This window comes from Triticum aestivum, chromosome 4B (assembly GCF_018294505.1).
Source record: "Triticum aestivum cultivar Chinese Spring chromosome 4B, IWGSC CS RefSeq v2.1, whole genome shotgun sequence".
Taxonomy (NCBI): Eukaryota; Viridiplantae; Streptophyta; class Magnoliopsida; order Poales; family Poaceae; genus Triticum; species Triticum aestivum.
The window spans coordinates 549,873,359-549,889,305 of NC_057804.1; positions in this window are offsets into that span (position 1 = coordinate 549,873,359).

A 15,947-nucleotide genomic window follows, 5' to 3' on the forward strand; every position below is an offset into this window, starting at 1 on the left:
AGACAATGATGGTGATCGAATCAACGTTCATTTGAAGTGCAACCTGGATCGTGAAGATCATGTTAGCTTGTGTCATTGTGTCTTCTTACCCTATGTTTGAATCTCGGGACGAGATTCTTGTTTAGTGGGGGTGAGTTGTCACATCCCCAGTTCAGGCCTTGCTTGTTTTTTTCTTTAGCATCCATGCATCATGTTTAAATTTTATGAAACTTGAAATGGGGATTGCCTAAACCCTAGCAGCTAAGGAATCCACTAGGTTCAACTAAAATATTCTCAGTGAATCCAAATGACTTTCAAAAATGTTCATCATTTCTGGAAAATACTGTAAACAGTAGCCGGAGGTGATGCACATTTTTCCATGAAATATTTGGGCTCTGAATTAAATCATACTCTATTTGAATTTGGACATTTAAATTCTATAAAATATTTTAAATGTCCAAATAATCCTAAACTGAAATGTTCCATGTTGGTTATATTCCAAACAGTGGGCATGAGCAGTTTGGTGATTTTTGGAAATGCCCTGGCATTTTTAATAAAGCCCTAAAGACTACAGAATAATAGAAATAGAAAACAGAAATAAAAGGTAGAGAGAGAGAGACTTACCTGGACCTACCTACTGTGCAACCCACCTGGCCGGCCCAGCTGGCAGCCCAGCCAACTGGCCCAGCCCACCACCGCCTCCTTCCCTGTCCTCTTCCTCCTGCCAGTAGGAGCAGCTGCGTGCTCGCACGCGCGGCCGAGGAGGCCAGCTCCTCCCTGCCTGGCTGCCTCCTCCTCCCCCTGGATGCCCCCACGACGCCACGCACCCCCCTCGACCCTCTGCACCTCTCCCCTCTCTCGCTGGAACCTCCTCCCCTCCTCTGTCTCTCTCCCTCGCACCACCCGAACATGTCGTCGCCGCCGTTCGCCATAGCCGCAGCCACCAGCCCTCCCTCGCCCCGCCGCCAGGTCCAGAAGCTCCGCCGCTGACCTCTACACCGTCCCCGCCAAGCCACACGAGCGGACGCGCCCTGCAGCGGCTTCCCCGACCTCTTCTTCAAGCTTCGGCCGCCGAGATCACCGGCGACCGTGTGCCCTCCCTGACGCCTCCCCGATTTCGTCGTCCGCCCCGTTCAAACCTCTGTGAGCTCCTGCCACTAACCCCTCTCTTCCCCGCGTTATTTGCACCATGTAGCCACCGATTCCACCGGAGCCGTGAGCTCGGTTCCGCCGGCTAAGTCGCTGCCGTGGCCACAGCCACCGCACTTTGTGTCCGAGCACACCACCGTGCTCAGCACGTTCTCATGAGCCCGTAGCCACCCGCAGAGCCTCCTCCCGAGCTCTGTAGCGCCACCCCGAGAATGCCCAAGCTGCCACCACCGCTAAACCTCGTCGCCGGCCACTTTCCGGCCACCCCAGCTCACCCCGTTTGCACCGTTGGATGCGCGGGATCACCAGCAGCTCGTAGATGCTCTCCTTCGTTGATTTGGGTGTCGGAGGAGCGAACCCGAGCCCATCCGCCGCACCTGTCGTTGCCAGCGTCGAGCCGCCGGCGCGTTAGCCCCAGTTGACCAGGGGTTTGACCTCTCCTGACTCAATGACAGGTGGGGTCGCCCCGCTAACTAACTGAGATTAGGGTTAACTAAACCTAGTTTAGCTACTGACACGCGGGACCCACTGGTCAGTTTGACCTGGTCCATCTCAGTTGGCCGCTGACGTCACACTGACGCCAGGCTGACGCAGTAAATCCTTTTCTGGATTTATTCTTATATAGGAATTCCAGAAAATGTTGCAAACTTCCAAATTTCATAGTAATTCAACCGTAACTCCAAATCAAACAAATTTGATATGAAAAATTATCAGAAAAATCCAATCTATCCATCTGTACTAGTTTCATGCATGTTTAAACAAGTTAACCTGATGTTTAGTGCATAACAAGATAAAGCACTAATAATGACCATGCATGAGGTTGAAACTTGAATCTTTGATTCAAAATGGTTCAAACCCATCTGGTTGTAGTTGCATCAGGCCAACACACTCATATTGCCATGTCATAGCATGCATCATATTGTGCATTGCATTGATCGTGTTTCTTCTCTGTTTGCCGGTGTTGTTCCCCCTCGGTAGACGTTATACCGACGTTGTGATCGTTGACACTGATGAAGACTCAATGCTATCTTCAGAAGTGCCAGGCAAGCAAAACCCCCTTGTTCATTCCGATACAATCCCACTCTCTCGCTCCTGCTCTCTTTTACTGCATTAGGACAACAACGATTCAACTGTTACATGCTGCGGTAGCTGAACCCCTTAATCCTCTGCATGACCTGTCATTGCCACAGTAAATAGATGAAACCCACTAGCATGAGTAGGAGTTGTTTGAGCCCTGTTGTGCCTACTCATTCATGCTTGTTTGTCATGCCTGCTACTACTTAGAGTTGAGTCAGGTCTGATTCATCGGGGATGAATCAGAGGTGTGTGAACATGTCCTACTATGTGTGAGCTAGGTGTGTGAACACGATTTGGTAAAGGTATCGGTGAGAGGCCATGTAGGAGTACATGGTGGGTTGTCTCATTGAAGCCGTCCTCAGGAACCGAGTTCTGTATTTGTGATCCATGATTCAGCTACTACCATGCATTGGGCCCTGAAATATGACCCCGCTCGACTTCTTATTCACCCTTGTCCTCTGTCCAGGAGTTGCAAGTAGTTTTTGGTGTTTGTAGTATGCTGGAGGCCGTGTGCAGCGCTGACCGGAGGGGTGGGCTGTGATGCGGTAGGCATGTGGCCGGGTATACCGGGCGCCCGTTTGGTGTCTTGGAACCCTGTACACATCGTTCGGGGCCGTATGTGGAAACCTCGGCCGGACTCCCTGCGGATGGAACCTGAATAGGCGATAAACCTGGACTAGAGACTTGAGTGTTTAGGTAGGTCGTGGTCTACACCCACGTCGGCGATAAACCTGGGTATATCGGTGAATATGTGGACTCGTGTGCGCCACCTCAGAGGAGTTACTTGCAGTCGTAGTTCAGGATAGCCACCGAGTCAAAGCTGGCTTGCTGCAGTTAAACCCCACCATCCCCTTGTTGATAATGATGCATATGTAGTTAGATCTGATGTAAGTCTTGCTGGGTACATTTGTACTCACGTTTGCCTATTTTATGTTTTCGCAGAGAGACTTCGGTCTCGTTAGTAGTTCCGCGTGGACTTTGACGTTTAGCTTGATACCTCAGCTACGATTTTGTGCCCTCGGCAGGATCTGGTAGATAGTCATGCTTCTTAGCCTTTTTCATTTGTAGATGTCTGTACTCAGACATGATAAGCTTCCGTTTTTTCTTGATTTGTATGCTCTGAATGTTGGGTCGTGAGACCCATGTTTTTAATATCTCGCTCCTTGGAGCCTACTGAATAAAATACTTGAGTTGTAGAGTCATGTTGTGATGCCATGTTGTATTTGCATATATCGAGCATATTGTGTGTATGTTATTGAAATGCTTGGTATGTGTGGGATCCGACTATCTAGTTGTTTATCCTTAGTAGCCTCTCTTACCGGGAAATGTCTCCTAGTGCTTCCACTGAGCCATGGTAGCTTGCTACTGCTCCGGAACACTTAGGCTAGCCGGCATGTGTCCCTCTTCGTTCCTGTGTCTGTCCCTTCGGGGAAATGTCACGCGATGAATACCGGAGTCCTGTTAGCCCGCTATAGCCCGGTTCACATGAGTCCTGCTAGCCTAGTGCTACAGCCTGGATTCACTCGCTGATGACCGACATGTTCGATGCTGGGTCATGGATGCCTGTCTCTGTAGGTTTGTGCCACTTTGGGTTTACGACTAGCCATGTCAGCCCGGGCTCCTTATCATATGGATGCTAGCGACACTATCATATACGTGTGCCAAAAGGCCCAAACGGTCCCGGGCAAGGGTAAGGCGACACCCGTGGGAATACCGTGCGTGAGGCCGCAAAGTGATATGAGGTGTTACATGCTAGATCGATGTGGCATTGAGTCGGGGTCCTGACATTAATATTGAAGATATGTGGAATACAAGAGGAGATCTACCACGAGATTGTAGAGGCTAAACCCTATGAGCTAGCCTATGATGGTATGATTGTAATTGTGATCGGCCTTCTAAGGACCATGCTCTCCGGTTTATATAGACACCGGAGAGCTAGGGTTTACATGGAGTCGGTTACAAGGAAGGAAATATAATATCCGGATCGCCAAGCTTGTCTTCCACACAAAGGAGAGTCCCATCCGGACACGAGCCGAAGTCTTGAATCTTGTATCTTGATGCTTCTATAGTCCGGACGATGTATACAGTCCAGCTGTCCGGATACCCCCTTATCCAGGACTCCCTCATCGTGCCTTGTACTTTTCAATAGTACCATCAGGCCTAAGTTTCTTCTTGAATACCCATTTGCATCCTATAGGTTTGCACCCATAAGGACGATCAGTTATCTCCTAAGTTTCATTTGCCAAGATGGAATCCATCTCACTATGGACAGCTTCCTTCTAGTAGTCAGCATCCTTAGATGCATAGGCCTCTGAAATAGAACTGGGAGTGTCATCTATGAGATACACAAGAAAATCATCACCAAAGGACTTTGCAATCCTCTGTCTCTTGCTCCTAGTAGGAACTTCATTGTTCTCCTCCACAGGTTTTTCAAAGTGTTCCATCGAAATGGCAGGTTCAGTAATTGTAACTGGTTCCTGATTTGATGAACTAGGCATCTCCTGATTAGATGAGGTAGCCATATCTTTCATGGGAAAGATATCTTCAAAGAAAGTCGCATCATTTGACTCCATGATCGTATCGACATGCATGTCAGGTACCTTAGATTTTACAACCAAGAATCTATAACCAAAGCTACGGAAAGCATATCCCAGGAAAACACGATCCACCGTTTTTGGTCCCAGCTTCCGCTTCTTTGGAATTGGCACATTGACTTTCGCCAAACAACCCCAGGTTCGTAGATAAGAGAGTTTTAACCTTTTCTTCTCCCATTCCTCGAATGGAGTTATCTCTTTGTTCTTTGTGGGAACTCGGTTAAGACATGACATGCTGTCAATATCGCCTCCCCCCACCATGCCTTGGAGAGACCCGATGTGTCTAACATGGCATTAACCAAATCAGTTAGAGTACGGTTCTTCCTTTTGGCCACCCCATTTGACTGAGGTGAATAGGGAGGCGTCCTCTCATGGATTATACCATGTTCTGAACAAAAGGAATCAAATTCATTTGAGAAATACTTTCCACCACGATCGGACCTAAGCCTCTTGATCTTTCGATCAAGTTGGGTTTCCGCTTCAGATTTATAGATCTTGAAATAGTTCAAAGGCTCATCCTTAGATTTCAGAAGATACACATGACAGTATCTAGTGGAGTCATCAATTAACGTCATGAAATATTTCTTTCCACCTTTTGTCAAAACCCATTCATTTCACATAGATCTGAATGTATGAGTTCTAGTGGTGCAAGATTTCTCGTTTCCGCAGTCACATGAGATTTACGTGGTTGCTTAGCTTGCACACACACTTGACACTTGGATCCCTTGATAGTGGTGAAACTAGGGATTAAGTTCAACTTCGCTAGTCGCGACATGCAACCAAAGTTAACATGACAAAGACGTGAAGGCCACACATTTGATTCACTATTGTTGCAAATATGATTAACAACTTTATTGCAAACGTCTGATAAGGATAAATGAAACAGGCCTCCTGACTCATAGCCTTTACCAACAAAGGTTCCATACTTGGAAATTACAAATTTATTCGACTCAAAGACAAGCTTGTAGCCATCTCTACACAGAAGAGATCCGCTAACAAGATTTTTATTGATGGAGGGGACATAATGCATGTTCTTCAGCGGCACGATCTTCCTCGAAGTAAACTTCAGATCGACCATGCCAACACCATGAACAGAAGCACTTGAACCGTTGCCCATCAGCACGGTTGAAGTCCCTGCAGTCTGATAAGACGAAAACATGGAAATATCACCGCATACATGCACATTAGCACCTGTATCAATCAACCAATCAGGAGATTGACATACTGAAAGAATAGTGGGAAATATACCATACCCAGCGTCCTTCATGTCAGTGTCTCCAATGACAACATTAGCGGTCTTGCCGCCTTTCCGACGATGACACTTGTCATAGCGATTGGGGCAACTAGGAGCCCAATGATCAGGATCTCCACACACATGACAAACACCTTTCTTCTTGTCATTCTTCTTCTTGAAGTTCGTGTGCTGCACAGCCTTGCTCTTCCCATCAAACTTTGCTTTACCATCAAACTTGCCCTTGTTCTTGAACTTGTGGGTCTATAAGTTCTTCTTCTGTATCAGATTGGCACTAGAACCTCCCTCAATACCTCGAGCACAGTTGTCCTTTGCTCTCGCCTTTTTTTCCACATCAAGAGTACCAATGAGATCCAGAACGGAAAACTCCTGCCTCTTATGCTTTAGTGAGGTAGCAAAGTTCCTCCACGTGGGAGGAAGCTTAGTGATGATACCTCCAGCAATAAACTTGTCCGGTAGGATACAATTGAAGTGCTCAAGTTCTCTAGCAAATGACTGTACCTCATGAGCTTGCTCAACCATGGAGCGCTCTTCAGTCATCCTGTAGTCATAGAATTGCTCCATGATGTACAACTCAGTGCCAGCATCCGAGACCCCAAGATTGGCCTCGAGTGCATCCCACATACCTTTTCCATTATCAATTGACGCATAAGCATCAACTATGTTCTCACTAAGAACACTCAAGAGAGCAGTCTTAAGCAAGGTATCCATTTTCTGAAAAGCTTGTGCCTGTTGGGCATCTTGCTCTCCTTCAGGTTTGCCAAGAGTGGTGTCATAGAAGATGATGGTCTAAAACCATAAGACTGCTCTCATGCGCCACCTCTTATAGTGGATACCCACAAATATATGAGGTCTCATGGAAGCAGCAAAACCACTTGGGGTAAATTGCCTATAATAAGGTTTTTGGATTGTTGGAAATATGAGCAATTTACCAAATGATTTTATTAACAAAAATACTAGATAAAGCATGGCTAGTATAGCAGTGATAAAATAAGCCATGCGATTTGACAAAGAGAAGGTAAATAGCATGTTCATATATGAACCGTAACTAAACATATCTAGAGAAGATAGTATAGCAGATTGCATATATGAAATAGAGTCTAACATATCTATGGCAAATACTAGACCAAGGTACTGTAGCAGAACCTCTAATAGAAAGGGGACTAACACGTATGAGACAGCAGCAGGAGCAGAGGCACTAGACTTGGGGTCGGTGTCCTCCATGTCATCGAGGAGGTTGTCGACGTTGGGGAAGTAGTGGTCGTCGAGGAAGTAGGCGTCGGAGTCTGGGGCGTCCGTGACAAAGAAGTCAGTAGTCGCGCAGAGCGCTCCCCAAAAACCTTATCACCCTTCTCCCGTACAGGACTCAAAAGGTGCGGTTTCGAAGGCCTACTGTCCCGACCTGCGGTGCATGCCGCAATCCAGGATGGGGAAGATTGTAGCAGCAACACAATGCTCAGGAACTGTGTGGCGAGAGGAAGAGGTCCTTCTGATGTGTCTCTCTGGAGAGGAGTGACCTCTCTTATATAGGCACAGGAGAGGGACGCGAACAGGCTGCGATGGGAGGTGAAGCAATAGAGGGAGAGGAAGTGAACATGCAGCACGCGAAGAGGTGCGCCGTTCGTATTCATTATCCACTACTGCAAAAAAAATCAGCTCCCATGTGACCTTTCATATACCCGTAGTGCATGGAAAAAATTAGACATCGGCTCGGCTCATTCCCGCAACCCACGGCGCGGTGCGACACGTTGTGACAAGGCGTGGCATGGCGAGGCAGGCGGCGGAGGAGGAGCGCGTGTGGATGTCCCTCTTGTTCTCATGCTCATACAAGTGGGGAAACAACCTCCCTTATAAGGAGGTCCAACTCCCACTCAACTAGCAATGTGGGACTTAACTTTAGTAGTATCCCTTGCCTTGCACAAATGGGCTAAGTGGGCCTCTAGGATTTATTTAGGAATTTCTGAAATAGTTATTGGGCTGTCACAAAATAGACTAAATTCTAGCACATCCCACATGGTGAGTCCCAGAAAAACATTTCCGTTCGTATGTATATCACACACAGTCAATCCAAGGAATACGTTTTCGTTCTTATGTATACCCCACACAGTCAATCCAGGGAAAACCTTTTCGTTCATATGTGCATCCCACAGAGTCAATCCAGGGAAAACGTTTCTGTTCGTATGTACATCCCACACAGTCAATCCAGGGAAAACATTTCCGTTCGTATGTGCATCCCACACAGGTTTATGTATAGGCTCATGTGTGATAGGTGTAACAATCACACACACTCTGCCTTGGTTATCCGTTTGCTTTTATCAACTGCATCACACACGATTTGATAAAGAAAACTGTGTGGCATTGGGCTATCCATCACAAGCGCTTTTACTGCTAGAACCGTTTGCAAAGTTGCATGACCCATTTAGCAGGTTTATTAGTTTACAATTAATAATTCCACTATTATGCAAATTCACATTTCATATCGAACAACTGTTTGCCAATTTCATATCAGGCACATAGAAATATTTTAACATCATAGTATGATAGCTACCTGAAACACCACAGTACACCATATAGCTAGTTCAACTTCATAGGAACAATATTAGAACAATATATTCATTTGCCTAATCGAGATCATCCAGGCTCGTCTTATCCACCTCTGCTTTCAGTTCAGTAAGAACTTGTTTTACACTGGCCAACTGCGAAAGTGCCTCCTCCTTCGCCAACACCATCTTAGCAAAGTCTGATTTAAAAAATTTGTGCTCATTCTCCACCTTCCTCTTTTTATCCACATCTTCAAATATCCTTCAGCATTGACAACACTTTCTCTAAGCATACCTATGTTCTCTTCCTCATACATGCTCCAGAGCTTTACTAGGCACATCTTCAAAGACTATGGCCACTCTTGATCAACCCATGATACGTTTCCAATGTATCTACTTTTGCTAATGCTTTTCCTCTTGTTTTAGACTCTAATTTGCATGATTTGAATGAAACTAACCCCGGACTGATGTTGTCTTCAGCAAAACTGACATTGTGTTATCTTTGTGCAGAAATAAAAGTTCTCGAAATGGAACGAAACATTGCGAGGATTTTTAATATCAAATAAGAGAAATTCCGGAGCCAGGATGGACCTGAGGGAGGCACATGGGTGGGCAACAACCCACCAGGGCGCGCCAGCCCCCCACCCCAGGCATGTCCTGGTGGGTGCTGCCCACTTGGTAGCCCCGCTGACCCTCAAACCGACGCTATAAAATCCCATATTTCCAGAAAAAAATCGAAGGAGAAAGAATTATCGCATTTCATGAGACGGAGCCGCCGCCAAGCCCTGTTCTTCCTCGGGAGGGCAGATCTAGAGTCCATTTGGGGCTCTGGAGAGGGGGATCTTCGATGTTCGTCATCACCAACACATCTCCATCGCCAATTCCATGATGCTCACCACCAGGAGTGAGTAATTCCTTCGTAGGCTCCCTGGTCAATGAGGAATTGGATGAGATTCATCATGTAATTGAGTTAGTATCGTTAGGGCTTGATCCCTAGTATCCACTATGTTCTGAGATTGATCTTGCTATGACTTTGCCATGCTTAATGCTTGTCACTTTGGGCCCGGGTGCCATGATTTCAGATCTGAACCATTTATGTTATCACCATTATATCCATGTTCTAGATCCGATCTTGCAAGTTATAGTCACCTACTACGTGTTATGATCCGGCAACCCCAGAGTGACAATAGTCGGGACCACTCCCGGTGATGACCGTAGTTTGAGGAGTTCATGTATTCATCGTGTGCTAATGCTTTGTTCCAGTTCTCTATTAAAAGGAGACCTTAATATCCCATAGTTTACAATAGGACCCCGCTGCCACGGGAGGGTAGGACAAAAGATGCCATGCAAGTTCTTTCCATAAGCACATATGACTATTTATGGAATACATGCCTACATTATATTTACCAACTGGAGCTAGTGTCGTATCGCCCTAGGTTATAACTGTCTCATGATGAATATCATCCAACGAGTCACCGATCCAATGCCCATGAATTTATATTATATTGTTCTTGCTAAGTTACTAATGTTGCTATTGCTATCGTTACTGCTACAATATCACTGCTATCACTGTTACTATTACCGTTACTACTGCTGCCATCATCAAAACTATCATACTGAAGGAAATATGCCCTAGAGGCAATAATAAAGTTGTTCTTTATATTTTCTTATATCATGATAAATGTTTATTATTCATGCTAGAATTGTATTAACCGGAAACTTAGTAAATGTGTGAATACATAGACAAACAGAGTGTCACTAGTATGCCTCTACTAGACTAGCTCGTTAATCAAAGATGGTTAAGTTTCCTAGCCATAGACATGAGTTGTCATTTGATGAACGAGATCACATCATTTGAGAATGATGTGATTGACTTGACCCGTTCCGTTAGCTTAGCACTTGATCGTTTAGTATGTTGCTATTGCTTTCTTCCTGACTTATATATGTTCCTATGACTATGAGATTCTGCAACTCCCGAATACCGGAGGAACACTTTGTGTGCTACCAAACATCACAACATAAATGGGTGATTATAAAGGTGCTCTATAGGTATCTCCGATGGTGTTTGTTGAGTTGGCATAGATCACGATTATGATTTGTCACTCCGATTGTCGGAGAGGTATCTATGGGCCCTCTCGGTAATGCACATCACTTTAAGCCTTGCAAGCAATGTGACTAATGAGGTAGTTGTCGGATGATGCATCATGGAATGAGTAAAGAGACTTCCAGTAACGGGATTGAACTAGGTATTGAGATACCGACAATCGAATCTCAGGCAAGTAACATACCGATGACAAAGGTAACAACGTATGTACTTATGCATTTTGACCGATAAAGATCTTCATAGAATATGTGGGAGCCAATATGAGCATCCAGGTTCCGCTATTGGTTATTAACCGGAGACATGTATCAGTCATCTCTACATAGTTCTCGAACCCGTAGGGTCCGCACGCTTAACATTCAGTGACCATCGGTATTATGAGTTTATATGTTTTGATGTACCGAAGATAGTTCAGAATCCCAGATATGATCACAGACATGACGAGGAGTCTCGAAATGGTCGAGACATAAGGATCGATATATTGGATGGCTATGTTTGGACATCAGAATAATTCCGGGTGACTTCGGGCATTTATCGGAGTACCAGGAGGTTACCGGACCCCCCGGGGAGTCAATGGGCCTTATTGGGCCTTAGTGGAAAGGAGGAGGAGGCGTCCAAGGTGCCCTCCCCAAGCCCAATCCTAATTTGGTGGGGGGCGCCCCCCCTTTTCTTCGCTCCTGCTCCCCCTTCCTTCCCTCTCCTACTCCAAATAGGGAAGGGGGATCTTACTCCCACAGGGAGTAGGACTCCCACCTTGGGCACGCCTAGGAGGCCGGCCCAATCCCCCTCCTTCCCTCCTTTATATACAGGGGAGGGGAGCACCCCATAGACACACAAGTTGATCATTGATCTCTTAGCCGTGTGCGGTTTCCCCCTCCACCATAATCCACCTCGGTCATATCGTCGTAGTGCTTAGGCAAAGCCCTGCGCTGGTAGCTTCATCATCAACATCATCACGCTGTCATGCTGGCGAAGCTCGCCCTCAGCACTCTGTTGGATCATGAGTTCGTGGGACGTCACCGAGCCAAACGTGTGCATATCACAGAGGTGTCGTACTTTCGGTACTAGGATCGGTTGATCATGAAGACATACGACTATATCAACCGCGTTGTCATGACACTTTCGCTTACTGTCTACGAGGGTACGTGGACAACACTCTACCTCTTGTTGCTATCCATCACCATGATCTTGCGTGTGCGTAGGAAATGTTTTAAAATTACTACATTCCCCAATAGTGGCATCTGAGCCAGGTTTTTGCGTAGATGTTATATGCACGAGTAGAACACAAGTGAGTTGTGGGCGATAATAGTCATACTGCTTACCAGCATGGCATACTTTGATTCGGCGGTATTGTTGGATGAAGCAACTCGGACCGACATTGCACGTACGCTTACGCGAGACTGGTTCTACCGACGTGCTTTGCGCACATGTGGTTGGCGGTTGTCAGTTTCTCCAACTTTAGTTGAACCATGTGTGGCTACGCCCGGTCCTTGTTAAAGGTTACAACAGCACATACTTGACAAAAAATCATTGTGGTTTTGATGCGTAGTTAAGAACGGTTCTTGCTCAGCTCATAGCAGCCACATAAAACTTGTAACAAAAAAACAGAGAACGTCTAACTTGTTTTTGCAGGGCATGTTGTGATGTGATATGGTCAAGAGATGATGCTAAATTTTATTGTATGAGATGATCATGTTTTGTAACGGAGTTATTGGCAACTCGCAGGAGCCATATGGTTGTCGCTTTATTGTATGAAATACAATCGCCATGTAATTTCTTTACTTTATCACGAAGCTATAGCGATAGTCGTAGAAGCAATAGTTGGCGAGACGAAAAAGATGCTACGATGGAGATCAAGGTGTCACGCCGGCGACGATGGTGATCATGACGGTGCTTTGGAGATGGAGATCAAAGGCGCAAGATGATGATGGCCATATCATATCACTTATATTGATTGCATGTGATGTTTATCCTTTATGCATCTTATTTTGCTTTTGATTGACGGTAGCATTATAAGATGATCTCTCACTAAATTTCAAGATACAAGTGTTCTCCCTCAGTATGCATCGTTGCGAAAGTTCATCCTGCCGAGACACCATGTGATGATTGAGTGTGATAAGCTCTACGTTCACATACAACAGGTGCAATCCAGTTTTGCACATGCAGAATACTCATGTTAAACTTCACGAGCCTAGCATATGCAGATATGGCCTGGGACACTGAGACCGAAAGGTCGAGCGTGAATCATATAGTAGATATGACAAACATAGTTATGTTCACCATTGAAAACTACTCCATCTCATGTGATGATCGGACATGGTTTAGTTGATTTGGATCATGTGATCACTTAGATGATTAGAGGGATGTATATCTAAGTGGGAGTTCTTAAGTAATTTGATTAATTAAACTTTAATTTATCATGAACTTAGTACCTGATAGTATTTTGCATGCCTATGTTGTTGTAGATAGATGGCCCGTGCTGTTGTTCCGTTGAATTTTAATGCGTTCCTAGAGAAAGCTAAGTTGAAAGATGATGGTAGAAACTACACAAACTGGGTTTGTAACTTGAGGATTATCCTCCTTGTTTCACAGAAGAATTACGTCCTAGAAGCACCGCTAGGAGCAAAGACCCGCTGCAGGAGCAACACCGGACGTTGTGAATGTCTCATAGAGCAAAGCTGATAACTACTCGATAGTTCAGTGTGCCATGCTTTACGGCTTAGAACCGGGACTTCAACGACGTTTTGAACGTGATGGAGCATATGAGATGTTCCAGGAGCTGAAGTTAATATTTCAAGCAAATGCCCGGATTGAGAGATATGATGTCTCCAATAAGTTCTATAGCTACAAGATTGAGGAGAATAGTTATGTCAGTGAACATATACACAAAATGTCTGGGTATAACAACCACTTGATTCAGCTGGGAGTTAATCTTCCTGATGATAGTGTCATTGACAGAATTTTTCAATCACTGCCACCAAGCTACAAGAGCTTCGTGATGAACTATAATATGCAAGGGATGAACAAGACAATTCCCGAGCTCTTCGCAATGCTAAAGAATGCGGATGTAGAAATCAAGAAGGAGCATTGACAGTGTCCTGGACCAGGGGGTACTCACCATGTCATCTCCCGATCAGTTGGATTGGGCCGAGGACCACCATGGCCGTTTACTCATGGGCCAGTTCGGACAGTCGAAGTATACACAAGGAAGATTCCACAAGACTTGGTGATCAAGACGAGAACTCTTTCCCACCGACGTATTCGGCTAGGACTCCTGTTATCCTAGGTCTCTGGTGCATTATATAAACCAGGGCTAGGCTAGTTGATAGATCATTATGACGTCACTCATCATACCCCTAGGGTTTAGACCACAACATATGATCTCAAGGTAGATCAACTCTTATAACCCCTATACTCATTAAAGTCAATCAAGCAGCATGTAGGGTATTATCTCATCAAGAGAGCCTGAAGCTGGGTAAAATCCCGTGTTCATGTTACCATCGATCCTAAGACGCACAGCTTGGGACCCCCTACCCGAGATCCGCTGGTTTTGACACAGACATTGGTGCTTTCATTGAGAGTTCCGTTGTGTGATCGGAAAAGGATCAATGGCTCGACTGCAGATCAACTGCGATGTCGGCTTCTTCGTTACCAGCTCGACTGGTCACCTTGGCTTGACTGAGGACTGTGCCCTACCTCCAATCATGATGTTCGGATGAGGGCCTTAATCAACATCAACTCCAATCTCTATGAAGATCATGGAGGAATCATCCATGGAGCTTGGGGCTCAACGTCAACATTGCCCTCGGGCGATTGTGCTATTTTTTTGTACAACGAACTTGTATTCGCCGCCACCAACTCCTCGAGTGTTGTTTTAAACAATTGCTTCGGTGGAATTGTGCGGAATTGAGTCTACAACAACCCTGGAAATTTCATCAAGTTCCAATGGAGGAATCTCTGGCAATCTACGATATACCGGAGCCCTGTTGAATCTGGACGAGAATCCGGACAAGTTTGGAGCATGGTATCCAGGATCTAGCTCGGATGTCCTTTGGAAGATCCAACCGTTGATCGGCTGCGGAATTCCTATATCTACCACCTGTCAAAACTTCAGCTCTATCCGACCGTCCAAACTCCGGGAACCTTCCGATTAGTGCATCACTTTTTGGATCTGTTTTATGCGCGAGAACAAATCCGACCCGAGTTTATCTTCTTTATGAACGAGATTTCGGACATCCTTTTTAAAGAAGTTTTTGTATGAGGTATTGTGTGTTATTCTCAAACACATACCACTAATATTAAAAATATTTTTACAATACGATCTGCACCATCGCACTAGTGTCAAACCAGCACGACAACATTGCTCCACGGTGGCCGACCTGCGCTAGACACGTCGCTGCTTTGCTGAGCCAGGCTCAACTTCTTCGGATCATCATCTCGGCGAGCCGAACAAGAGTGCGCCATCACGAAGGATAAATTATCACCAACATCGCCGCCCCACGGATTACACGGAGCGGGCACACCGCTTTGCCGCGTGGTCGCTTCATCAAGCCGGCTTTGACCGCGTCACAAGTTATGACCTGTGTCGGCACAACCGCACTATTGCTTCTTCAAACTAATGTCCATCGTGCCGAACTGCTTCAACACCTCAACTGACATGGCAGCTGCAACATCTCCTTATTGACCTGCTCCGTCACCTCGGCTAGGTCTAGGGCTTCTCCATCTCTTCATCAACTTACTTCGGAGACCTCGGCGTCACCAGCTGACCAGCTTCATCATGTTAGCTGGACCACGGGCTTTGCCTCGGCGAGCCAACAATTACCAGCATCGCCATACCTTTGCTTCATCACCCATCAGGCAATGGGTGTGAGGATTGAGTCCTAATTTTGGGAGTAACCTTTCTTCGGACCACTACAACAAATAAACCAAGTGCTATTAATCCCAGCAATTTTTGCTTGTTTGGGTTTATTTTTCCCAAGGAATTACTACTCTGCTTTGTTCCATCATCTATACACAGGTCTATCAAATGGTGTTCGCATTAACAACGGTTGCGTGGTGATTCAGACAGTTTCCGTACGTAGTTCAGCGAATGCCATATCGGGAACTCGGACCGACCTATTAAATTCTGGCTTTGCCACGCCTTTACCACATCACGCCGACGCCCTGCATCGACATTGACCTCGACGCTCAGGCCATATCTCTTTCATTATTTACTTCACTTGTATTAAATAAGTAGAAGGATTTTTTTAATATAC